At 36.4% G+C, this 27,626-nt stretch overlaps 1 long non-coding RNA gene, 1 other non-coding gene and 2 pseudogenes across 3 annotated transcripts in view; all 4 read right to left on the reverse strand.

Annotated features, from left to right (window-relative positions):
* LOC123797779 (uncharacterized) overlaps positions 1 to 27,626 on the reverse strand; it is a 504,316-nt gene that overhangs the window by 313,234 nt on the left and 163,456 nt on the right. The gene's annotated exons all lie outside the window — the stretch shown is intronic.
* Positions 18,825 to 18,928, reverse strand: LOC123797984 (U6 spliceosomal RNA). Its single transcript, XR_006781139.1, has one exon. It is a non-coding gene; the product is annotated as a U6 spliceosomal RNA (small nuclear RNA).
* On the reverse strand, positions 22,988 to 23,490 carry LOC123797777 (peptidyl-prolyl cis-trans isomerase A pseudogene; annotated as a pseudogene).
* LOC123797778 (ATP synthase F(0) complex subunit C2, mitochondrial pseudogene) lies at positions 24,648 to 26,877 on the reverse strand (annotated as a pseudogene).

Consider the following 27,626-nt stretch of genomic DNA (forward strand, 5'->3'; position numbering starts at 1 on the left):
TTAGAATAAAGCCTTACAATGGCCAGGTACTGTATGCACACTTGGCCAAATTTAGCATATAGTGGACCCACTGAGACATGGATCTCCATCCACTGGTCATTTCCCTAGTCCCTGAGGGTATAATTGAGATTGACATATTTGACAGTTGGAGTAATTCCCAAATTTGGATCTTGGCTTATGGAATAAGTGCTGTAATAGTGTGGAAAGCCATACCAAAGTCTGTGAAACTGTCCTTCTGCCCTGGTCAAAATAGTATATAAAAAATAATATTGCCTGTGAGTGGGGGGATGGGTGATATAGGTGAAGGGGAGTAAGACTGCACTTATCATGATAAACACTGAGTAATGTGTAGAATTGTTGAATTGTTATACTGTACACCTGAAACTAATATAATTACAAATTACGCTAATTACTCTTGAATTAGAAAATGAAAATAAAATAATACTGTCTACCAGAGAAGTGAGTATCAGGTATTAATGATCCCATTAAAAATCTAAAGGATCAAAGGGTGGTAATCCCAATAGTAAATCTTAAAGAATTACTATGGAATGAGACTAGGTCAACAAAGCATTACTCTTATTGTAGCTTCTGTGCCAGATATGGTATCAATGCTAAATGAACTAAATTCCAGAATGTAGCAAATCCTTCCTAGTAGAGAAGAGACCAATTTGCTCTCAACTTTGGTCAGCTGGCACAAAGAGGGGGCGCCTGGGTGGCTCAGTCAGTTAAGAGTCTGCCTTAGGCTCAGGTCATGATCCTGGTGTCCTGGGATAAGAGCCCCAAGCTAAGTTCCCTGGTCAGTGAGGGAATCTGCTTCTCCCTCTCCTACCCTCTACTCCTCCCCCCATCCCCCCCTCACCTGCTCATGCTGTCTCTCACTCCTGCACTCTTTCTCTCTCTCAAATAAATAAATCTTAAAAAAAAAAAATTGGCACAAGGAGGAGGAGTATGCCAAAAAAGAACGGGAAGGAATAACCTACCAAATTTCTAAATATTGTTTATCACTCATGTTTCAGCTGGCATGGTTTATTAAAACCTTAAATTTAAATTTTGAGGACCCTAAGACACACAGCAAGCCTTCACCCAACTGTTTATAAGCCTATATCAAGTGCATGGAGGTAACACACAGAAGTTCTGAGGAGAGAGAGCAAGAGAGCTGAGGAAGATCACCTGTATGGTGCACTGAGTTTCCAAGAATGTCTGCATAACTACCTCAAACTTAGGGGTTTAAAACAACATATATTTATTATCTCATGGTTTGTGGTTCTAGAATCCAGGACTAGCTTATGTCAGCCCTTTACAGATGGCTACACAGGGCTGCAGTTAAAGCTTAACTCAGTTCTAGGATCTCTTCAGAGGCTTGACTAAGAATCTACTTCCAAGGTCAATCCAGTCACTGGCATATGTAATTCCCTTATGCCTGTAGCATTAATAGCAGATTACTTATTAAAAGCCTCCTGGTGGTGAGTGGAAGGGACAGAGGAAGGAATGGCAGGGAGGGAGAGAGAGGAACAGAGTCTAGATATAGGCGCTGTATTTGTATGTAATCATGTGCACATTATCACGTACATCTTGTCACAGTTGCCACATCGATTGGTGAAAAGAAATTACTGGTCCTGTCCATACTGAATCAGAGGAAATTACACAAAGGCATGAATAGCAGGAGGTGGAGAGCATGGAGACCATATATAATCTGTACACCAGGTAAAGGGGAGAGGATTATTAAAGTATAATGTACAGGAAAGCTAAGAAAAATTCATTCAAGTCATGATAGGTCAAAAGGTTGATGTTGAACAGGGAGTGGAGAGAGATAACCTGACAGAAAGAAGGCTAGGATGGGAAGTTGGGACTTACGAGCAAAGAAAATTTCCAAAGGCACTTAGAAGTAGGCATCCTAACTCTACAGTAGGAAGAACCATAAGATGCTTTAGGAAGGTAAACACTTTTGTTATTATAGAAAAAGCAAAAAGATCATCAAAGCTTTTCTAGTGCTCAGATCCCAACCCCTGCTGAAGAGCAAGCCCAGATCCTGCACTGAAACATCAGAAGCCAATGTTGAACTGCTTCTAAATGAATTTGCAACAAAGCCCAGGCCCAACCAAATACAGATTCCGTATAGCATTTACCCTAGAGCAGTCTGAAGGGATGTTTCCTTCTCTGGGAATAAATATTTACTCCAGTATCTACTTAGCTGTTATGCACTATGTTGGGAATAAACACTTTTTGGACTTTATAATGGATTAATTCTTTATTGGTAATTTTTTAAAAATTTAATTCTAGTATAGTTAAAAATAAATTTTTTAAAACCTGAGACCCACAAAAAAGAAAGAAAATATAACCTAAGGTAAAGAGAAATAGACCAAGATATGGTTCTAGTAGTATGTAATGATCACATAAGAACATTAAAATAACAATAAATAAATAAATAAATAAATAAATAAATAAATAAATAAATGACTTAGTGGGAAAGATTGAGAATACACATGAACAAATGGAAAATTTCTACAGGGAGAAATTATTTTAAAAATAGAATGGGGCGCCTGGGTGCCTCAGATGGTTAAGTGTCTGCCTTTGGCTCAGGTCATGATCCTAGGGTCCTGAGATCAAGCCTTGCATTGGGCTCCCCCGTTGGCATGGAGCCTGCTTCTCCCTCTCCTTCTACTGCGACCCCTGTTTGTGCTCTCTTGCTCTCCCTGTCAACTAAATAAATAAAATCTTTAAAAAATAGAATACAATGAAATGGAAATGCTAGAAATTAAAAGAAATTATCAGAAATAAAAAAATTATTTAATATACTCATTACAGAATTAAAAGTGAAAAAAATGTGAAAACAAAATAGAAAAGGTCAGCTATCTGTGACACAAAATCAAATTGTTTAACATATGTATTATTGGAGTCTCCAAAGAAGAGAAATAATGGATAAGAAGAAATGTTCAAAGATGTATGAAAATTTTCCAAAAAAACTAGTGAAAGACTAACAGATCCAAGAAAACTTAAGGAAGATAAAAAATGTACAACTGGGCATATTGCAGATTAACGTTGAAAACATCACAGTTAAGGGGAAATTCTTAAAACTAGTATGAGGAAATGTCATATTCCACAAAGGGGAAAAGGATACAAATGACAGCTGACTTCCCATGACAAATTAACAACCCAGGAGAAAGACATCTTTAAAATGCTGTATGAAAATAAAATTCAAGCTAGAATTATATACCCAGTGAAAATATCCTTCAAAACTGAAGGTGAAATAAAACCATTTTCTGACAGAATCAGAGAGATTGCATTTCTAACAGATATACATACACTTCAATAAATGCTAAATTCTTCAAGCTAATGGGAAGTGACTAAAGAAGGAAGCCTGCATCCACAAGGAGTATGTCCTAGTTTGTTCATATCACTGCTGTAACAAAATACCACAGACTGGGTGGCCCATTAATAACAGAAATTCCTCACAGTTCTGGAGACCAAGTCTGTGATCAAGGTGCCAGCACAGTCACCAAAGGGTAGGGGTCCCCTTCCTTGTTCATAATTAGTGACTTCTTGCTGTATTCTCACTTGGTGGAAGGCGCTGGGGGCTCTCTGGTACTTTTTTTATAAAAGCACTAATCCCATTCATGAGAGTTCCACCCTCATGATCTAAGCACCTCCCAAAGGCCCCACTCTCTAATACCAGCACCACTGGGGTTAGGTTTCCGATATCTGAATTTTGAAAAAACACATTCAGGTCATAGAGTAAAAGGAGTAAAAACCAACAGGAAAGGATATGTTAGTTATTAGGTATCTATTATATATATGCACATATACTTAATTATATACAATGTATATAATATACATAATTATAAGTAATACACATTAGCTTTATCATTGTATAACACATTATCAGCCCCTTAAACAATATAAATTTATTATCTTCACAGCTGTGAAGGTCAGAAACTTAGTATGTAGTGTATAGATCTTCCATTCAGAGTCACACTTGGCTAAAATAAAGTTATCAGCCTGGCTACAATTATCTTCTATGCTTGGAATCCACTTTTAAGTGCATTGATTGATGCCAGAATTTTTTTCCCTTCTCATACTTTCCACAATGCCCCTCCATCTTCAAGCCAGCAATGGAAGGTCAAATTCTTCTTATGCTTTCAATCTCTCTAACTTAGCCTTATTAAGTCATCTTCTAATTTTATGGGCTTATATGACTACTTTGAACCCACTTGGACAATCCAGAATAACCTTATTTTAAAGTCAAGTGATTAATAACCTTAGTAATATCTATAATGTTATTTTTTTTCCTATTTAATGGAACTTATTCCTGGGCATAACACCAGAAGGAAAAGGCCATGAGGCCATCATTCTGCTATACATTCAGTGGATATATTATTAACTAATAGACTATTTTAAAGCAAATTTATACATTCTGTGAGATTTATTGTACATGCAGAAGTAAAACATATGACATCAAGAGAACAAAGTAAGAGAGAAGAGTAAATGGAATTAAATAATTATTAAGTTCCTTATATTGTTCATGAAATAGTATAATGTTATTTGAAGACAATATCTAATAAGATATTTTTATTTCTAGAATCACTATAAAGTAAGAAAAATAAATCTAAGAAGTCTTCATGATGGGAGAGTCAGGTGAAATAACTTGTTTTTACTTTGGAGAGCATTTCCCAGAATGTTAAGTGCATTAGCCCTTAGACATTTTACCAATGTCAGCACATCTCTGAATCTTTAGTTTCCACCCTCTGGACTGCATGTCTTACCAAGGCCTCTAATACACTAGTCACTTCTTGCTCATCTAATCTTATCTGTATGCTATTATCAATTCAGTGTACCAGTGATATTCCATGGACTGTCCAAAGAGTCTAGATCTCTTTGGATGATATGAAAGGGAGAAAGGGAATTAACATAGTCCTGGGCAAACTATAACTATATTCCATTTTTTCTTCCAAGTGAATGTGAACTCATTCTGATTTTCTCTCCTAAAAGAGTTGTTAATAAATCAATTTGATAAACCATACTTTGCCTCATGCCATGTTTCTGAGATCATGTTAATTCTCTCTAGTGCACATACTGCATCTGGTAGAGTATCTGAACTGAAGTTACTACTTGCTTGAGAGAACAGTATATAATTTTCATTCTCCATATTCTGACTGATTTTTGCAAGGTCTGGACTTGGGAATTAATTCCTACCACACAGGACAAGGACCAAATGTAGTGGTTATCCCTTATGCTAAGTAGATTGATTAGTGGTTAGAGAGATGACCTCTAAGTGGGTCTGTGGACTCACCAGTCCACTTAGTCTGAATTCAATTTAATACCTGCTCCCTTTATGTCTCAAATCTGTAGGGGATAATTATCAAGAACTACAAAGTATCTGAAATTTTCTGTTTGCAAGCTTACAAGTCAACCTGTCATAAGTGCATTGATGCTAGCAGAAGACATGAAACTCAGGCCAAAGACAAAGTGTTTCATTACTCATGCCACAGAAAGAATCCTGTGTTTCATGTTTACATTAGTTCTCCCTGCTCTCTATGTACCATCAGAGTTCATGTGGAGTGATTCAGACGAATACTGCACAAGGAGTAAATCTGCATCACAACTGAGGGACTTCAAGCTTTCAAAATCCAAATCTGCAATGAATGGGCTGTTAGAAAACTTGCTCAAATACCTTCCCAGAGGGAGACATTACCTTTATCATTATGGTAAGCAAAAAATAGTACCTGTGCCCTAGAAGGAGACAATATCTCTATCTTCTAAGGCTGTTTGTTCCACAAACATTATTTGGAAACACGTTGCAGAGCAAAAGTTGATTTAGATATGCGAAAATTGAGAGGACCATGGAGAATTGTCTACCAACATCATGATGTCACTTCAGATCTCCAGAAATACATGTCAGATTGAACATTGTGATCAGGAGTCCTGAAAGTATTTAGATATTTCCCTAATTTTCCTTTCAGCGTAGGATTATTAGAGTAATTGTTTTCAGTTCCTTTCAGAAAGCCACCAATGGACTGCTAAGATGCTGGTCTTTGTCCCACCCACTTCATCCCTCATTACTGTGGTAAACGGAGTGACCTCCAAGCCTTCCCATGGAACATGATTGTCTGGTGAGTTCTGGAAGATGGATAGTTCATTCACTTTAATGTGCTCATTATAGACATTATCAACCTCATTACAGATGACTGCTTTTATTATGATTCCAGGGGCCATCACTGTAGTAGTTTGCGTTATCTCCAGGGATAGGAAATAAATATAGTTGCTATTTTTTAAGATTAATATACCTAATACATCCCTTTATAAGACAAATCAAGAAGAGAGAAAATACTAACAATTTCAGCAATGAAAGAGTAGACACCAGTACATATATCATAGTAATTAAAAGGATGTTAAGGACATATATGAACACTACGCAAATAAATTTGAAAACATATCAAACACAAAATTTTTGTACAAAAATAAAACAAAACCCAACTTATCTAACTAGCCCAAAAAAAATAAGAAATGTAAATAGTTCTATGTGAATGATGATGGTTGAAAACAATTTAAAAAACAATTAAGAGAACTCTAGGCCTAGATAGCTTCACTGGTAAATTAATACTTTAAAGAAAAAAAATAAACATCTTACACAAACTCTTCCAGAAAATCCATCAGATTGGAACAATTGCTAATTTGTATTACGAAGCCAATATAATCTGACATGAAAATCTGATGAAAATATGGCAAAAGTAAAACCAAAGAATAATTTCTTATCACCATACATGTAAAACTCTCTAACAAAATATTAGCAAACTATATTCTATTATACAGAAAGCATGAACAACTGAGTTATCTCAATAATGAAAAACTGATTTTACATTTGAAAATCAATTTAACTATTAACATTATAAAGAAAAGTATATGATCATCTCATAAATGCAGAGATAATGTTTGATAATATTCTACATGCATCTATTACAAAAACTCACATCAAAACTCATCAAAATAAAATAGCAGGAACTCTTCACTTTATTATATGTAAATTATATTCATGAATATTAGAGAAAAATATTAAATTTGCTGGTAGTACTTAATTTTTATGGCTGGATTCTGAACCAAACCAACCAGACATATACTGGAGTTTCCAAGGACATTCTCCTCAGGCCTACAAGGCTGCTCCTCCCTCCCCCCACTTCAGATACCAAAGTCCAGGTTATCACCTGTGCTTCTTATCTACCAGCTACAGATTGAATGTTCCAATGAACCCCTCCAGGGGTTCAATTAATATACTAGGGCACCTCACAGAACTCAGAGAAAACTTTTACTTACGAGATTACTGATTTATTATAAAAGGATATAACGAAAACAGCCAGGTAGAAGAGATACATAGGTCAAGGTATGGGGAAAAGGCAGGAGCCTCCATGCCCTCTCCAGGAAGGCTGCTCTCCCCTTATCTTCATGTATTCACCAACCTGGAAGCTCTCCAAACCCAGTCCTTTGGGGATTTTATGGAAGTTTTATCACAAAGACATGATTCAATCATTGGTCATTGGAGATCAATTCAACTTTAAGCCTGTCTCTCCCTAATCCCCAGAAGTACACGTGTGGAACAGTAAGTTCCAACCCTCTAACCACAAGACTGGCTGTCCTAGAAACCAGCCCCTATCCCTAGATGGGGTCCAAAAGTCACCTTGTGAACATAATAACAAAGGGCACCTTTATAGCTCTCATCAGTTAGAGAATTCTAATAGAGTTAGGAATTCTAATGGTTTTATGAGCTATGTACTAGAAAGAGGGACAAAGACCTAATATATTAAATTTTAATTTATAAATCACAATATCACAGCAGTCCTCAGAGACTTGATGATTTCACTGTTCAAATCTTCCAATTGTTTTCCATCTCATTAAAAATCAAATATTATTTTTTATTATGCCACATAAGGTTCTTCATGATTGATTGGTCCCTATCTATATCCAACAGCATATTTGTCTTTGTTTTTACATTGATTATTTTTCTTCCAAGTTTTTATTTAAATTCCAGTTAACATACAATGTAATATTAGTTTCAGGTGCAGAATTTAGTGATTCATCACTTATATACAACACCCAGTGCCCATCACAAGTGCTCTCCTTAATACCCATCACCCATTTAACCCTTCCCCCCTCATTCCCTTCCAGCAACCCTTAATTTGTTCCCTATAGTTAAAGAGTTGGCTTGATGGTTTGCCTCACTCTTTTCCCCCATGTTCATTTGTTTCATTTCTTAAATACCACATGAGTGAAATCACATGGCATTTGTCTTTCTCCAACTTATTTCACTTAGCATAATACTCTCTAGCTCTAGCCACATCATTGCAAATGGCAAGATTCCACTCCTTTTAATGCTTGAGTAATATTCCATTGTATATATGTATATACTATTTCTTCTTTATCCATTCATCAGTGGATGGGCATTTGGGCATGTTCCATCATTTGGCTATTGTAGATAATGCTGCTATAAACATTGGGGTGCATATATCCCTCCTAATCTGTATTTTTGTATCCTTTGGGTAAATACTCGATAGTGCAATTGCAGGATCATAGGGTTGTTCTATTTTTAATTTTTTGAGGAACCTCCATACTGTTTTCCAGAGAAGCTACACGAGTTCGCATTCACCTCAACAGTGTGAGAGGGTTCCCTTTTCTCTGTATCCTTGCCAATATCTGTTGTTTCCTCTGTTATTGATTTTAGCCATTCTTATAGATGTGAGGTGATACCTCTCAACAAATGGTGTTATGAAAACTGGACAGCAACGTGTAAAAGAATGAAACTGGACCACTTTCTTACACCATGCACAAAAATAAATTCAAAATAGATTAAAGACCTAAGCATGAGACAGGAAACCACCAAACTCCTAGAGGAGAAACAGACAGTAACCTCTTTGACATGGCTGTAGCAACTTCTTACTGGATACATCTACTGAGGCAAGGAAAACAAAAACAAAAATAAACTATTGGGACTTCATCAAGATAAAAAGCTTCTCACAGCAAAGGAAACAAACAACAGAACTGAAAGGTAACCTTCAGAATGGCAGAATATATTTTCAAATGCCATATCTGATAAAGGGTTAGTATCCAAAATCTATAAAGAACTTGACAAACTCAACACCAAAACAACAAATAACCCAGTTAAAAAACGGGCAGAAGACATGAATATTTTTTTTTCCCAAAGAAGACATACAGATGGCTAACAGACACATGAAAAGATGCTCAACATCACTTATCACCAGGGAAATACAAATCAAAACTACGGTGAGATATAACAATGTATTTGCCTTTTTTTCCCTGCTCTCTACTTCCACCCAATGTTCAATTCAGTCTCAGATCATCATACCATTTCTTGCTTCTCATTCTCTACCACACTTCCTCTTTATTGAACACATTTCCACCTATATCCATCAGTTTAAAACCTATTGATCTTCATCATTCAGTTTAATTGTCTCATCTTGTAAAGACTACCTTCCTCAGAAGATTAGTTACTGCCTTCATTTGTGACCAGTCTGACTATAGGGATCATTATTCTGCACATAACCTTGCTACTGTACTCATATTCATATGTCCAACTTTTCCTTTGAGTCGCCAAGCCTTTCAGTAGCAACCATTTATTTAGTACCTATTGTGTGTCAGGAAGTGCACCTTTCACTCTAGATGCATATGAAGTAGATGCTATTCCTATTTCAGGTTTATGGGTTGGAATACTCCTCAGAGACTTACACTTGTGAAATGGTAGAGGTGGGACTCTAACCAAAGTCTCCCAAAGCTCTAGTTTGAATCATTGTGTAATTTTCATAACACCAATCAAAACCATAGCATATTATTCCCTTTATATAGATGATAAATCTGAACCTCAGATGTCAAAACTTGTCCATGCCCACAGATAAGATTGGATTTAAAAAAGTTCTAGGACATCACACACATTTCCTATTTAGTCAGAGATTTACAGATGAATGAATAGGTAAAGACTTCCATGACCACATGGGTTTACAAGGAAAGGAATAAAGAGGACACAGAAATGAAGCTTAGGTACTGAGATTTTAGGCTCAGTAAATGAGTTACAGAAGCAGGTTTATGGGTTAGAGGAACCCATTAGATTCCATAAGGTAGGTTTTCTTTTTATTATTATAAGCATGAGGTGATGATAAGGCTTTTAGGAAAGATTTTTAACTGAAAATTTGGAATAATTTTGAGGCAAACTCCAAATGTATTTGCAGCAAAGAGTTACTAGGCTAACCTAATTTGTCAAAAACTTGGTTAATTTCTCACATTCTCACCCACATCTGTCAATCACAGTAAGTATTCTTTAACACCAAGCACTACAAAAAAGTGAGGGAAATTCTTATTTATTGGGTGTAGTGGGACGATTATGAGACAGTAGTGGCACTATTGATTCATTAATTTAATAAGTACTTATTGATCATCTGTGATGCACAGGATGCTGTGACAGGCAAGTGTTATGCATTGAAAAGTGAAGTCAGCTTATGTTTTAGAGACAGATACATGCAATCAACAAGTACACAGGGAAATAAATTTATAAATAACATGTGCAGCGTTGTGAAGGAAATAAACATAAGACTATGGTATTTAAAAAAGTAATAATGCCGTGCACATGGTGAGTAAGGGGAAGTCTCTTGGTCAGGGAGTCAAAAAATTCCTCTCTGAAGACTTGACATCTGAGTTTAGAAGGCTAATTTTAAAAAATGAAAGAAATTAAGGAAGAACATCCCCAGAAGACAAAACACGTCCAAAAACCTGAGGTAGGAGAGCTTGACATGTTCTACAACTGAGTGAAAACCAGAATGAGGGAATGCTATTCTAAGCCTAATGTGGGTTAAAAATTATGTTATTTTATAGATAAATCCTTAAGAAACTGCTATCCCAGTTATTTCTCTTGCCTCATTCAAGTAGTAAAGGAAGAGATTGACTATTGACTTGAGTCTCAAACCATTATTCTGCAAAGTAACATGTGCCAACTGTTGGTCCACCTTACAAATAATACACCCAGAGATGCCAACCCACTGTTGTCCAAATACCAACCATCTAAACATAGCTAGTCTATTGGATTCTCTCATATAAAGCTGTTGTATCAAAACTGTACATACGGAAGTATTTTTTCACTCACTTAACTTCTGTGTGGCTTCATGCTTATAAAAACAGATGATGGAATAAGAAAGAAGTGGGATCATGTTCAAGGTATATCTATTAGTGCTGTGTTACCACATTCCAGTTTCTTTATTGCTCAGTGCCTCCATTTCCTTATAATGTAGAAAATGAATGATAATGAAATCAGCCTCACAAGATTCGTGTGAAGATTTAATAGAAGGTTTAATAACTCACGCAAAGCCCTTAGCAAAATACCTTGTGTGTAGTAAGCTTTAGCAAATGTTAACTATTATTATCTAGATAAAGAAAAATTGCTCTGCTTATAAGCGAAACTTTTCTATAGCCATATTATGTTGACCTAAACAGAATTATCTCTATTCCTTTTCATCATTAAAGCAAAATGTTAGTTACATCTGTTTTTTGAACATTAAGCTAAACTGTATTTCACTTTTATAAAGATGAAAATGGGAAATACATATATTATACTGTTGAGAATAAGCCCCAAACTCCAGGTTAATATTTGCTTTCCTTTTTTGTGTCAACAATAATTATATATAAATACAAACATAATTTGAAGTCCTACTTGAGCTTTAATAGAATACAAAACTTGTAAGAAATTATCTATTTATGAACAAAAAGAAATTGTGGCTAATAACAGTTTAATATATGTGGGAGTATGTGGTATGTGTTTGTGTGTGTGTGTCAGGGGGTGTGTGGGGGTGTGTGTGGGGGGGGGTGTTAGGGTGGTGGTGTGCTGGTAGTGCATGTTTGGAGTGATGTTTTTGTGAGGTATGTATGTTAGGATGCACATGTGTTGGGCTGGGAAAAGGGTAAGAGAAGAATAAGGGACAGATGTTTCACTCTTTTATTGGCAGAAAGATTATTTAGAAGCAAAAACAAAAGGTAGACATCAATACGGATTTATTTGGGTACAGAATTTTAAGATGATTATCTCAGATTCAGTCTTCATACCACGTACTTAGTGGTTGTATAAATTGCCATTAATAGCTGTTGCACATTTAAACATTCAAGGTTATAGAGGACATTAAATTCCAGTACTAAATAATAAACATAATATGGGCAAGCCAGAGGAAATTCTCACAGTTGTGTCCACTTGAATGTCTAACAGGTATCTCAATATGCACAAAATATTTTGTTTAAGTCTACCTTCAATGTGCTTCTGTTGCAATCTGGTATTTCTCAGTAAATAGAAATCTATTCTTTCAGTTTCTTGGGCCCAAATTTTTCAGACATTTCCACTCATCTCTTTCCTATTTCTCATCCAATCCATCAGCAAATCCTGTCTAATCTACCTTGAAAATAAATCCAGAATCCAGCTATTTCTCATAATCACCACAACAATTCCACTGTTTGAGACACTGTCAGCCTTTATTTACGTCATTGCAATAGCTTCCAAACTGGTGTCCCTGCTCCTACCCTTGCCCAGTGGTCTGTTCTCCATCCAGGAACCGGAAAGATCAGATACACTGCATTTAGGTTAACAACAATCAAGTAGCTTCCCCTCATACACATTAAGCCAAAGTTTTTAAATGACCTACAAGACAATCAGCTATGTCACTGGCTTCACTTTTTTTTTTTCTTTACCACTTTCTCCTCAACTCTGCTACTTGCACAATGTTCTTTCATTATCTTTATCATTAATTCCCTTTCTGCTTTAGGGGCTATCAGCTGCTACTCCCGTGACCTGAATATTTACTCCCAGATACCTATGGTGGTTGTCCTCACTTCATTCAGGTGTCTGCTAAAATGCCACTTCCATGAAGAGTCCTCTCCTGATAACTCTATATAAAATAGCTAGCCTTTACACCACTTGTGATCCAACCAACTTTGTTCTACTTTTCCCTAAAATTCTTATTACGACCTGATATGTACTAATTTATGTCTACAGCCTTTCTTCTGTCCTACTAGATAGTACACAATCAGGTAGTTTACTCAGGGAGTTTATCTATAATCCCAGCAGCTCAAGAACCATATATGGTATTTTGTAGGTACTCAGTATTTTTTTAATTAAAAAAAGCAATGTGAATGAGTAACATAAAAATAGTGGCTATATGGACAAACACAAGTAAACTTAAGAAAAAATAAGGTATAAACAAAGCATTCGAAATATAATTTGACATCTAGGAAAGATATGGAAGGTATTTAAATTATTCCTTAAAAATTAATGTGCTTAATACTTTGTTTGCAAAATAAAACCTTATATCAAAAAAGAATAGAAACAATATAAACTTTTTTCTGACCATGGATAAAATTATCTTATTTCCTTACCAGGAAAACGGTTTACAATACTGAACTATGTGCTTCATTCTTCATAAAAGATAGAAGTGAACTATAGCGAGCTCAGAGAAAGGACCAGTCACAGTGGTTTTCAAAGTAGGATGGGTGGAAAACCTGCATTAAAAGGTTCTAGATTGACCATCAAAAGTCCAAACTTCAGCCCTAATCCAGACCTACTGAAATGAATCTCTGAGAATGAAATCCATGAAAGTTCACTTCTAAAAATAATCTCTCAAGGGCTCAAATGGTTGAGTGACCGACTCCTGATTTCAGCTCAGGTCACGACCCCAGGGTCGTGAGACTGAGTCCCAACTCAGGCTCCACACTCAGTGTGGAGTCTGATTATCCCTCTCCCTGTATTCTTCCCTGCTGCTCTCTGTCTCTCTCTGTCTTCTCTCTCTCTCTCAAATAAATAAATAATCTTAAAAAAATAATAATCTCCCAGATGTTATTTATGCACCTAAAACACGAGACATCTGTATTACATAAACATCTGTCAGTGGACTTATGTTGACAAAAGCCTACTTGATTAAATGAACCATATGTCTGAGACAAGTCTTATATTAAGGTGTCAGATGTAAATGAAGAGAAATGGTTATGTTATTTTTAAACCTTTTGGTAACACTTATTAAATTTGGTATTGTGAACAATATTAAATTTCCTTTTGGAGTTTAGTAAATGTACATTGCTTACATTTAAGTTTGCATTATTCTCTTCCCACTGAGAACATTAAAGCCATCAAGAGAAACTGCAGTTGCCTATGACGATGGATATTTCCATCTAATTGGATAAGGAAAAAATGTAGATTTGGGGAAACTTTATAAAATTGTTCTTGGAATGTATTTTATTTATTTTTAATAAATATATCATCTCTAAAACTAGATTAGAAATCAGTTTACCTTGCTGCATCTAGCAGTGTATAGCTAAAAAAAGCCAAGCTATATAATGGTTTCTTGGGTAGAAACTCTGGGTGAATAAACGTTGCAAGATGTCAATTTTAAATAAAATTTCTCTCTAAATCACATGCATACATGATCTTCCCTTAACAAAACTGACAAATCAAAAAACAGAATATTTTTTTAAACAAAAATGGAAAAAAAAACAAATATTATTTTCTCTATATATCCTTGATACATAGAACAACATAGGTATGATTGGTGAAATAATGAGCAAAATAATGAAATGAAAAGTACGTTATGGTATAACTTTTTTAAGTTAAAAAACGACTAGTATGTTATGGTGTAACTTTTTCAAGTTAAAAAATGACTAGCACTAAATAATAAAATTTGATAAAAATATAAAAAGGAGCAATGTGATAAAATCATGGTTATTTGGGTGTTGAGGAGAGGCAGGCAAGTGATAACAATGTAGCATCTAAGTATAGAGAAGCTACTGTAAATTAATAGTTTTCACATTGGGAAACAGATTCATAAGCTTTCACTAAAAATGTCTTGCCAAAATTTATCTCTCATGAGATTAAGCAGTAATTGATTGATATGATTCAATTGTGCCTTTAATGAAAAACTGATATTGGAATGTATGAATTAGCATTCTCAAAATTATAAAATAGGAACTAACTTTAGGATGTTAAGAGACTTACCTTAGAGATGGTACAGTATTTACCATACACAATGAAAACCAACCACTGCCAAATATTTTATTCCCTATGAGACACAGTCCCTTAAAAAGAACAATGACTAACGACAGCAAGAAACTCTCAAACAACAAAACCCATCCACCTGTATTTGATGATATTTGGGGATTATTCACTTTTCATCAAGAGTTATTTGCTTTATGCTTATTCTGGAAGATTCCAAACTATAAATTTCTTTAAAATGACTCTTCATCAATAAATTAAAGACAAGATATAAGGCAATAATTTCTAACAAGAAGTTCGTGTTTTTCCCTTTTTAGTTCCATTTTGACACCTTAACTTATTAATTCTATCCACTTTTGAGACCACTATATATTCTAAGAATAGTGATCATAAACAAGATAATTTGGAGTTTTATAAATAACCTTCTTGTTAATATGCTTCCACAGCCAAGGAAGAGGCAACATTCAACCAAAGGGGATTTATTCAAGTCAAAAGAAGACAGATATTCTAACTTAAAATATCTGAAGGTATGGGGCGCCTGGGTGGCACAGCGTTTAAGCGTCTGCCTTCGGCTCAGGGCGTGATCCCGGCGTTCTGGGATCGAGCCCCACATCAGGCTCCTCCGCTATGAGCCTGCTTCTTCCTCTCCCACTCCCCCTGCTTGTGTTCCCTCTCTCGCTGGCTGTCTCTATCTCTGTCAAATAAATAAATAAAATCTTAAAAAAAAAATATTTGAAGGTAAAGGAAACTCAATACAAACAAGAGCATGCTTATGGTTGGATATGAATATGTCCTTTTAAAAGGAAAAGATATCTCTTTCTTCTGTGATTTGGGGTAAAATTCCACAGGCCTTTAGCTGCTTTCTGCTGGTAGGAATTTTCCTTCAGATCTCATTTCCAATGTAGGTTACTTGTATGATGTAAAAATATTCTTTTTTTTTTTTTTAAAGATTTTTTTTAGTTTATTTATTTGACAGAGACAGCCAGCGAGAGAAGGAACACAGCAGGGGAAGTGGGAGAGGGAGAAGCAGGCTCCTAGCGGAGAAGCCTGATGTGGGGCTCGATCCCAAAACGCTGGGATCACGCCCTGAGCCGAAGGCAGATGCATAATGACTGCACCACCCAGGTGCCCCGATGTAAAAATATTCTTAATGCATGGACCAATTTGTCTGAAATCTTCTCTAATGGCTCCTAATTATTTTCTCCTATATTATATTTGCTGAGTGGGATGAAATAGATAACTAAAAATAGGCATGTTTATGACAATATTTTATTGACTTACTTAAATATATGTAAAAAGCTCACATGTATTAAGTTCTTAAAATTCACCAGAAACTATTGTGAACAACTTGTACATATTAACTTTTTTAAGTGTTAACTTCCTCTGAGCTAGCAATTGCTGCCTCCATGCAAAGAGGAAAACAAGTCACAGATAAGTAAATTGTACAAGGTCACATAGCTAGTAAGAAATGGATCTGATCTGAGATCTGTAGTTTTGTTTAATTGCAGACCTGATTCTCTTAACCATTATGCTTTAATATATCAAGGTCTATAAAACTATTATCACCTGAATAATTACATATCTAGAAATGTTAGCACAACTAAATGCATGATTCAGGGAAACAAATGTTCCAATGGTCAGTACACTATTAAGTAGCTAAAACAAAATCAATGTAATTATCTGGTTTTTATATACATATATTTATTAAATAATGGCATAATTTATAATAATTGTGCTTTATGGTCATAAAAAACTTGTCTTTAAATGCCTAAGCATTGTAAGCACAGAACCAATAAGGTACTTTATTTATTCTGACCCTATGATAAACTCTGTTATTATGCTCCTTTGGGAACAATTAAAATGGATATGGAATTTTAAACTGATTATGCTTACACATTGTGGGTTAAGTGAACATCAGTGAAGAAACTGGGTTTCTTATAATATAGCTACATTAAAAGTGTTGGGAAAAAAGAAAACTCAGTCATTTGATTTTGGGTTGTGTCTAGTGCCCTGCCAGAATAGAAATGCTGTAATATTTTTATTTAGTCACACATACATGCAGTCATTCCAAAAACCTATGTTTTTGAGGCTACGGAACACAGAACAACAACGAAATCATTTATTCTATGTCAAATAAGAGGAATAGAAAGATGTGAGAGGGAAAAAAGTCACACTGCTCCCACCTCAGAGTTTTAAGAATCCAGAGAACTCAATCTTAGCCTGCATATATGCTGCTTGCATACATTCAGTTTGAAAGAAAACTCACGGAGATTTTAGGTACTAGATCAGAAGTCAGCAAGCTATAGTCCAAATGCCCAATGTGACCTTCTGCCTGTTTTTCTTTGTTTCGCATGGTGAACTAAGAGTATTTTATACCCCTCAATATTGAAAAAAATCAGAAGTATCCTATTGCGTGACACATGAAAATTATAGGAAATCAAAATTAAGTGGCTGTATATATGGCTTTTTATTTCTTTTTAAACACTAGGCACACTTGTTCCTGTATGTATTTTCTACAGCTGTTTTTGCACTACAAGGACAGATTTCAGATGGTATGAACTGCAGAGCCTAAAATATTTTCCATCTTTATAGAAAGGTTTGTTGCCCTTCACATATACTACCCACATAGGAAATGTTTACTGGGAAATTATCTTGCTGTGATTGGAGCTACTCGTATTGAAATAATCTTTTTCTGAATAACGCAGTTAACTCTTCATTAGAAATTCAGATGCTGCCCATACTAATTTTTAATCTATTTTCATTTTTTTAAAGATTTTAATTATTTGAGAGAGAGAAACAGAGAGAGAGAGAGAGAGAGAACATGAGTGGAGGAGGGGCAGAAGGAGAGGGAAAAGTAGACTCCCCATTGAGCAGGGAGTCTGATGTGGGGCTCAATCCCAAAACCCCAGGATGGTGACCTGAGCGGAAGGCAGGCATTTAACCAACTGAGCCACCCACGTGCCCCGGATCCATTTTAAACAGTGATGGTGACTGATTATTACAATCTTTATTTAAGTACAAATAATGTGTTTTTGTTGTCAAATATATAGTATTTTGTAGCATATATGCAATATTACACTATGTAATCATGGTGTTAGTTTAAAAAAATCTAAAATGTAGTTTTTATCTACAAATACCTGAACATTTAAATAGAAAGAAATAATTTGTTATTTATTTGTCGAATCTTGGACTATGTCTTTGGGATGTAGTTTTTTACAAAAATCTTTAATATTAGGATACATTAAAGTTGGGAATAAGGCTAATCCTGGGGGATTTAACTATACCTCACATTCCCCAAGAGCAGTTTTCCACCCTGATTATATTTTGGGACTCTCTTGGCTTGTTTTCTTAGAGGAGTTTAATTTTCTTACAGCTTACCATATTAAAAATTAAATTCATACTAATGACCTAGATTTTAAAAAACAGAACAAATCAATGGTTATCCTAGGTAAACTGTTCGACCATATAAATGAGAACTCTGGATTCTATGCTATTGGTACAAAATTTTCCCTCCAGACTTAATCTCCCAACAGAAAATTTTCTGGATTAACTATATGAAAACTTCACTAGGTTTAAAGTTAAGAAAGAATGGTATAATATCTTCAGACATTATTTGTAAATAAACTTTTTCATTGATTTTTTTATTGTCTGATGCAATCTGGCTAGGACTAGTAAGAATAAATTATCTATTCAACTGTTAAAGAGTTCTAGGGTAGCCTTAATTATCTTCTCTCACTATATTTTTATTTCTTTTTTTCTGTAAGGTTTTCTTTTATTGAAAAGATCATTCACAAAATACTATATCCACAGATTAAAAAATATGGAATGCTTCACGAATTTGTGTGTCATCCTTGTTCAGGGACCATGCTAATCTCTGTATCGTTCCAATTTTAGTATATGTGCTGCCAAAGTGAGCACTGTATTTTTACTTCTAGTGACTTCATGTATGCCCACAGTTTCTCTTTATCACTTATATATACCGTAGTTATCCAAAATCTACTTTGGCAGCTCCAAATTCTCTCTTAAGCACCAAACCTTTGTCTTTCAGGGTCCACTGAATTATGCCTTTGCATGTTTCGTGAACAACATTAGTAATCTCATGATGTTCAAATATGAATTCAGCTAGCTTTCCTTTTCTTCTTCAAATTTACCTCATGTTGAGTATTCTTAATTTCAGTGACTGTTAACAGTGTCCTCTCACTTTTCTGAAGCTAAAATTATCAGCATCATTTCAGACATTTTCCTTACACTTATCCCTCATTGCCATGCCTCCCCTCTTCCCATGCACTAAAACAAATGGAGATTACTATTTACCTATTTTAATTCCTAAGTATCTCCCACTCTAAGTACTAAGTATCTAAGTACTCTCTCCTCTCCATTTCCACAGTCACAGCCTCAGTTTGATTTATTATCTCTTATGCTCATGTTCGTATTAGTTTCTTTCCTAGATTCCTTGCCTGAATTCATTCCCAAACTATCCATCTTCCATAATGCTTATAGAAATGACTTAACAAGTCTGCTTTATTTTTTTTTAGCAAGTTTGCTTTAAATAATTCAGCACATATTGCCGAAATTAAGTCCAAATATTATATTATGGAATAAAGAACTCTGAATCTTCATCTTATCTCCTCTAAAACACATGTCTTTTTACTTAATTGTATCCTATAATCCAACCTTGCTGAACTAGGGTCATTTCCCAGTACATGCTAGTCTTCTCTTTGTACTTCAGGTCCTTTTGATAAAATGCTCTATCTGGTTTGTTCTCCCAACTTTCGACCTGACTAATTTCTGCTGGATCTTTAAAACCCAGCTTAATTGTAACATCATCTTAAAAGTTTTTCTAGTGTTGTCAGTGAAAATGGCAGAGTAAAGAAATCCAAAAGTTCATCCTTCCATAAAGGCAATGGAATCTTATAAAAACTGTCAGAATCAACCTTTTCGGAATCCTGGAAACAGACCAAAAGCTTGCAACAATGAGAGCAAGATTTAGGTAAGAAAAGTCATCTGAGTCTTCATAAGAACAGAGAGCTTTGTGGTGTTTTAACTTCTGCTGTTCTTTTTTAAGGGGGGAGAGTGGAAGAAGGAGTGGGAGAGAGAATCCCAAGCAGGCTCCATGCTCAGTGTGAGCCCAATGCATGGCTCGACCTCACAACCCTGAGATCATGACCTGGGCTGAAATCAAGATTCGGGTGATTAACCGACTGAGCCACCCAAGCACCCCAAACTTATGCTGTTCTCGTTTCACATACCCCAGTTAACCCACAACCCTTGTACAGGTAACAGTACCAGAAAGAACAGAAAAGACCTCATTCACAAAGAATTGTGGCTGTTTGTTTTGACCCGTCTAATGGCTCTCTGACAGACCAGCTGAGGGGTTTGCATTTATCTTGCCTAACCTGGAGCTGTGGCAGCTTTTTGGGGCATTTGTCAAAAATATTTATAGGGAGATATATTAGCTGTCTGAAATAATGGATAACACTTGGACAAAATCACTTACTAATGAAAAACCTTGGGAAATAAGACTAGGGAATGAGATGCTTTGGGGAAACACATGTTTTTTGTCCTGTTTTTTTTAAAGATTTATTTATTTTAGAGAGAAAGAGAGAGAGAGAAAACACAAGCAGGGGGAGGGGCAGAGGGAGGGGAGGAAAGAGAGAGAGAGAAAGAGAAGCAGACTCCCCCCTGAGCATGAAGCCCAACGTGGGGCCTGACCCAGGGCTTGATCTCAGAACCTGAGATCATGACCTGAGCCGAAATCAAGTTAGTCACTTATTCAGTTGAGCCACCCAGGTGCCCCAGGAAAACTTTTTTAAAAGCTCCAGTATATTCATGGAACTCTAAAAAGTCATGTGAATTTCCAGAACAGAACACATGCTCAAGAAAGAATTAAGAAGGCCCTAAGCTCTCATTCTGACTGACCTTCAGGATCTACACAGGGAGGAAGTAAAGGCTAAGGCCGAGTTGTAAACTGCTTAACTGAGTGTTGAAGGTATGCCCAACATACACACAGGCCACTAGCAAAGTCTGGGAATTTATTGTTTACAAGTGTTTAAGCAAATCTTAGTCCAGCCTCTAGCTCACCATGAAAGTAACAGATACATTAGGGCCCACACACAACAGAGAACAGACTCTACAAATTAGTTGAGAAAAGTCACCAAATATCCAAACAATAGCAACAACAAGGAACAACAGCAAACCATGGGGGCAGGGGTTTCCAGATATCCTGATTTCCAGAGTTGCTACATTATCATATTAAAAATATTCAGTTTTCAACAAAAAAAAATGTGATGCATACAAATAAACAAGAAAGCGTGGTTCATAAACAGGAGGGGGAGAAAGCAGCAAATAGAAAAAAACTGTCCCTAAGGAAACCCAAACATTGAATTTACTAAAGACTAACCTACTTATATGTTTCTATTTATAGGATATGTCCAGAATAGGAAAATCCATTGAGACAGAAAATAGATTACTGGTTTCCAGGGGAAAATGAGGAATGACGCTTTAAAATGGGTATGGGGTTTCTTTTGGGGGTGATTAAAACTTTCTGGAATTAAGTAGTGGTGATGTTTGCATAACATCGTGAGTATGCTACACAGCACTGAATTGTACAACTTAAAATGGTTAAGACGGTGAATTTTATGTGAAGGTATCTCAATAAAGGTTGAGTCTCCTTCTTCCCAAAAAAGCTTTCAAGACTTCTCTACATTAGCTTTGGTACTCCTTGTACATATCATAGTTTCCCATTACATATCTCTACCAGATTCTCCTGAAACTGCTGTTTCTTTGAATGTCTTTTCACCTTGACCGTTGATTCATGGGGATTAATGATAATGTTCCTTAGCCTAATAGCTGGCATTGTGCTTGAGGTACAAATCCACCACCCCGGAAAAATGTGTAATAGAACCCTGTAGATGCTTGCTTGGGATTTATCTGTGACCATAAGGCAGATTCAAAATGAGAATAGTAATTGCCCTGAAAGGAACTGTCCAGAAGGAATACAGTAAATAGGATATGCTACAGCTATTCACCTTTTAGAGGTAGTTAAAAAGAGCCACCTTCCAGAGAGCCTTAGTCTAAGACATCATAGTGCTTACTATAGCTCAAAACATGTTAAGCACAAGTGAAACAATTCAACTACAACACAAGATCCATAAAATTAAAATATAGGATATTATATGCATTGTTTATGTCAGGAAAAAAAAGTAAAATAGGAGAGTAAATGCTATAGAAAGAGCTAATGGGGAAATTAGGAAAGGATCTGGCCCTGAATAATGGTTATTTAAACCTTCTTAGGAGTGACTCACCATCTCCCCATCTGTATATGGAGTTCTGCCATATCCAATTGGGTTGTTATCAAAATAAATGTGGTTAACAGATGTCCTCAAAGTCTAAGACAATTAATTGGATATGATGAAACAAGAAGACATTTAAAAATTATCATAAGTTTCCAAGATTTGATGGCTAGAAAAACTGTAGTACCTCTAATAAAATGAAGAAGACAAGAAGGTCAATCCATTTTGAGTGAAAGATGATAACAAAGAGGACTGGACGTGTTATGTTGGACTTGGACATGAAGACCAAGTGGAACATAGATATAAAAATGCCAGAACTCAGGGTGAGGACTGAACCTTTCTTAGTATTAACCAAGAGTTTTTGTAAATAAAAGTAGATGCTCTCCAAATTCACTGGGTTTTCTTGTTGTAATGACAGCCAGAAATTCACCTAACAAATAAGGAATACATTTTTAGCAAATTATCTTCTTTTTGTTGTTGTTGTTTAGTTTTTATTTCATCATCATAAACTTAACTCTGCAATCCAGCTAGACTTGAAGGGGAGTAAGGAAAACATGGAACCCACAGAACTGCAGCCAGAGCACAAAGATTATAGGATATTTCCGGCAGAGAGGGGTGATGGGGTGCTCTGCTGAGCTACAGAAGGAATGGTTTCATTGTTAAGATAAAACACAAATCAAATTTATTAGATTTGTCCACAGTCAGCAACTGTGATCTTCTTGCTGGTCTTGCCATTCTTGGACTCAAAGCCTTCCAGTCTTTCACAATATTCATACCCTCTTCCACCTTGCCAAAGACCACATGTTTGCCATCCAACCACTCAGTCTTGGCAGTGCAGATGTAAAACTGGGAACCATTTGTGTTGGGTCCAGCACTTGCCATGGACAAGATGCCAGGACCGGTGTGCTTCAGAATGAAATTCTCATCCTCAAATTTCTCCCCATAGATAGATTTGCTGCCACCACCCTGACACATAAAACCTAGAATAATCCTGTGAAAGCAGGAAACTTTATAACCAAATCCTTTCTCCCCAGGGCTCAGGCAACAAAGTTCTCTGTTGCATTTGGAACTTTCTGTGGAAACAGTTCAAAGGAGACACAGCCCAAGAACTCACTGTCCACAGCGATGTCGAAGAACATGATGGTGCTGACTACGGCTGGGCGGCTGGATGGCTCCGGGGTGCTGGTGTCTGCCAGGCCAGCAAACTATCTTCTAATTCATATTTCTAATAATTGTTGTAATTATTAATCCATTAAGCCACATAATCAATATTTATCAAGGGCCAAATATATGCTAAGAATAGATGCTTAGGATAGACATAAACACTATTCACAAAGTCCCCACCTTAGAGAGCATACATTGTGATAAAGTTAAATATGTCAATTAAGGAATATCCTAAAGTTTGATTTAAAAAAATCAGTAAGTATGTATTGCAAAGTTATCATCACATAACCTTTCTCTCCTGCCCCTCAGCAGAATAATTCACTGTTATTTTTAAATTCACAGCAAGTCCCATATGCTGCCACCAAGTAGAAGCATTTTCACTAGACAACTCAGTTCTGAGCTCTTAATACTGCTTCCTTTGTTATTATTTTATGTACCAATTATGTGCTGAGTAAAAACTAAGTACCTATTGCTGGGACATGGCTGAGAATATATATAATCAAGGTCTATCAGATAATATCCCTGGCACACAAAAATTTTTAGTCTGGAGAATGAAGCATAAATTTATACAAGTGTGAAATTATTAATTAGAGTATGGGATAAGATGGATAGATTGTTAGCTATATATGAAACCTGTCAAACTCAATGTTTTATTCAGAGTTAAGTACCAGTGTCCCAGGATCATGATTCAGTAGAATATCTTGTGTTAACAGCGAAATGACTAGCCAAAGTAAGAGGAGGTATTTACATCTCATTCCAGTAGCACAGTATATGGTAGACTCTACATTCTCAGAAGTTAAGACGGTAGCATTTTGCTCGATTAAACCTATATTTATAATCACATATTTCCCCAAATTTCAAATTTGATCCTTTAAAAAATATCAGCATTAATTTGAAACAATATTTTTAAAATTTAACTTAGAATAGATTTGTTTTATACTGGAACTGAAAATCTAGAAACAGTACTTTAAGTAGGTAAGTGATTTTTTAAAAAAGAAAGCCTATAAACAGAATACACATTCATTTCAAATAAGCTTGGATGAATTATTACAGAATGATCATGTACTAAGCCACAGAGACATTTTTAATAAATTCTAAAAGTGGAATTTAGTTTTCACGACAAAGGTAAAATTATTCTAGAAATTTATTTTGACTTTTTGAGCAAAGACATTCTAGTGACAGGCAACTTCAACTCACATCATTGATGACTGGATAGGAATTGGATATAAAAAGTCAAGGAAAGTGCATGCAGGGGAATGCATTGCAGTGAAAGAAATACTGTAAGCAAAGATACAGAAGTGTAAGTGATGAGTTACGGAAATGGCACATAGTTAAACTTGGCCAGAATTTACTGATTATGAAGAATATACTAGGAAAGAATAATAGACCCAATCTTTAGTCTTTGTATTAGCCATGACTTGTCATTAGCAAGTCATATTTCTTATGGACCTATGGAATTCTAAGAGGTGCAGCTTATTAGAGGCTGTTTATATATAGCTAGTTTGAGGAAATATAACAGTTTTACTTTTTGTTTTCTCTTTTCAGGTAGCATGACAACTGGCATAAAAAGCTTTAGCAGGAAATGTTTTATCTGCTGTAGCAGAAAATATCTTAAAAATAATTTTGATCAACTTAGCTTGATTCACATGTTCATCTCTAAATCAATTTTTTCTGGCTAAGGAAATGGAGTTCTATTTGGTTTGACTTAGGTAATATAACTAACACCACATCACCCTGCTATCGAAATTGTTCCAATGGTTTGTATTTGATTCCCATTGCTGAATAACAAATTGCCACACACTTGGAAGCATAATATAACACACAGTTATTGTCTCATAGTTTGCACGGCTGGGAGAACAGGCAATTTAGCTGCGTCCTTTTTTCAGGGGCTGAATGCCCATCTCTGTGGAGAGCTTAGCTAAACTAGTCCACATTATTCCACCTTGGCATCCATTTTTGTGGCTAAGTGGACTTCAGGCCTTGAATTAACACTAGCCCCTCTGGTGAGTGCAAGTTTGTGCTCTAAATACAGCCCCCAGAGTCACAAGCTCCTGATAAGACTCCCTCTGACATACCTCGTTATATGCACTCTTCCCTGACTCCCAGGCCTTTACCCTTGTGAACGCCTTGGTAAGATACTCCACCCCTAGAAGCTTACCAAAACTCTGGTTCTTTTGGTTTGAACTGACCAATCCAGCCTCAGCCTGGGAACCCCAAAGCACGCAACCCTTAGAACCTAATGATGGCATGCGCCACAGGTCCTGCTGGGTTCTCTCTGCCAGCGCCCTGCCTTGAGTTCCCCACATGCCCCTGGGGATGTCACCTATACCTTGTCCAGGACCTGTGAGTAATAAATGTCTCTATTTCACTTTCTCTTGTGGTCTTCTGCTGAATCACTGGTCACCATCTGACACTCTGAGACTCTTCTTTGTAAATGTTAATTTAACAAAGTCACAATAACCTGGAAACTAGACTAGGGAGTAATCTACTTCAAACACCTTCAGGTTGTTGGCAGAATTCATTTTCTCTCTCTCTCTCTCTCTCTCTCTCTCTCTTTCTCTTATTAATACAGTATTTATCTTCTCTCTGTCAAACCCTGAGCCGACCACTTTCCCCAGGCTGTCTGCAGAGGTACAGGAAAAGGGCAGATGAGACAGAGGAGAAGGACCTATAGGAGGTGGACACTGCTCCTTTCCATGGTGAAGAGAATGAGAAAGGCCACCATCAGGCAAAAGATCCCCATGGCATCAGAGAGCACAAAGTCCAGAATGGTGTAGGAGAAGAGCTGTTGCTTCAGAGAGGGGTTCCTGCCATAACCAATGATGAGGCTCCCAAACACAGCCCCAGTTCCAGCCCCAGAGCCAGCCATTCCTCATGGTAGCCCCAGCCCCAATGTACTTGGCTGCTGTGTCCATGTCCCATGAAATGGCGCTGGTTCAGAAGCTGTGGTTAGGAATAAGTGAGGTCAGGGGATGAGGGGCTGCCAAGCTGCTGAGGTTCTCATCTGTCAGTGTCTCCAGTGGGATGAGCACCACTGCAGACAGTGATCTGCTCAACAGCTGAGAGGTGCTCCTGACTAAGAAGGAGGTAGAGACGAAGTTTGCACAGGCATACATTTTCAGGGGATGAGAGGCTGTGGCAGCAGAGCTGCTCCCAGTGCAGAGAAGACAGAGAGATCATTTCTTGTATTGTAAGGCTGAGGTGTCCCTTTTCTTCCTGGCCATTAGTCAGGGACCAGTCTCAGCACCTACTGTAGACTGCTTGTAGTTTCTTTCCATGTGGCCCCTCAACACAAGAAAACTAACTTCAACATCACAAGGGAGTTTCTTTTTTTTCAGTTTGCTACTCATTGCTTTGCCAAATGCCATTTCTTAAGGTCTGTAATAATTTCCCAAATAAATGCATGCATTTATTTGAAATTTTCACTTTAAAAATTAAATATAGTCTCCAAAGGTGTTTTTTTTTTTTTTTAAGATTTTTATTTATTTTTTTGACAGAGATAGAGACAGCCAGCGAGAGAGGGAACACAAGCAGGGGGAGTGGGAGAGGAAGAGGCAGGCTTCCAGCGGAGGAGCCTGATGTGGGGCTCGATCCCAGAACACCGGGATCTCGCCCTGAGCCGAAGGCAGACACTTACTGAGCCACCCAGGCGCCCCTCCAAAGGTGTTCTTACACAATTTTTCACTCAGATTTACTTATTGATTTTTCTTTGAGTTTGCACCTCAAATCCTCACTTAGTGATCTATATTTTCTCACATTCACATCTTTTTCCAAAAACAATGCCTCATTCATAGAAATAAACTTTTATAACCCTTTACCCACTGGGCTTGTCCAACAAGCCCCAATTCACTGATTAAAAGCAATGTTCAGAGCTGAATGACATAAATACCTCTCTTGACCAGCCTAGGAAGACTGTGGAGGAAATGAATATTTTTCTGAAATTTAACAGAGCTACTATCTTTATTATGTGTATCTGGGAGACTACATTTAAAGTTTTAAATCTTCTTCTAGAGTTATGTTCCTTTCTAGATTAGCATCAATATTTTAGTGACCCCTTAAAATGTCATTTTTAACACTGAACATATTTTCTTATATAATAAACTATAGAAGACAATGTCTGAATAATTTTCCTCAATATAGTATGGCCTAATTTAATATAA

This window comes from Ursus americanus, chromosome 9 (assembly GCF_024610735.1).
Source record: "Ursus americanus isolate L20-20 chromosome 9, mUrsAme1.1.p, whole genome shotgun sequence".
Classification (NCBI taxonomy): Eukaryota; Metazoa; Chordata; class Mammalia; order Carnivora; family Ursidae; genus Ursus; species Ursus americanus.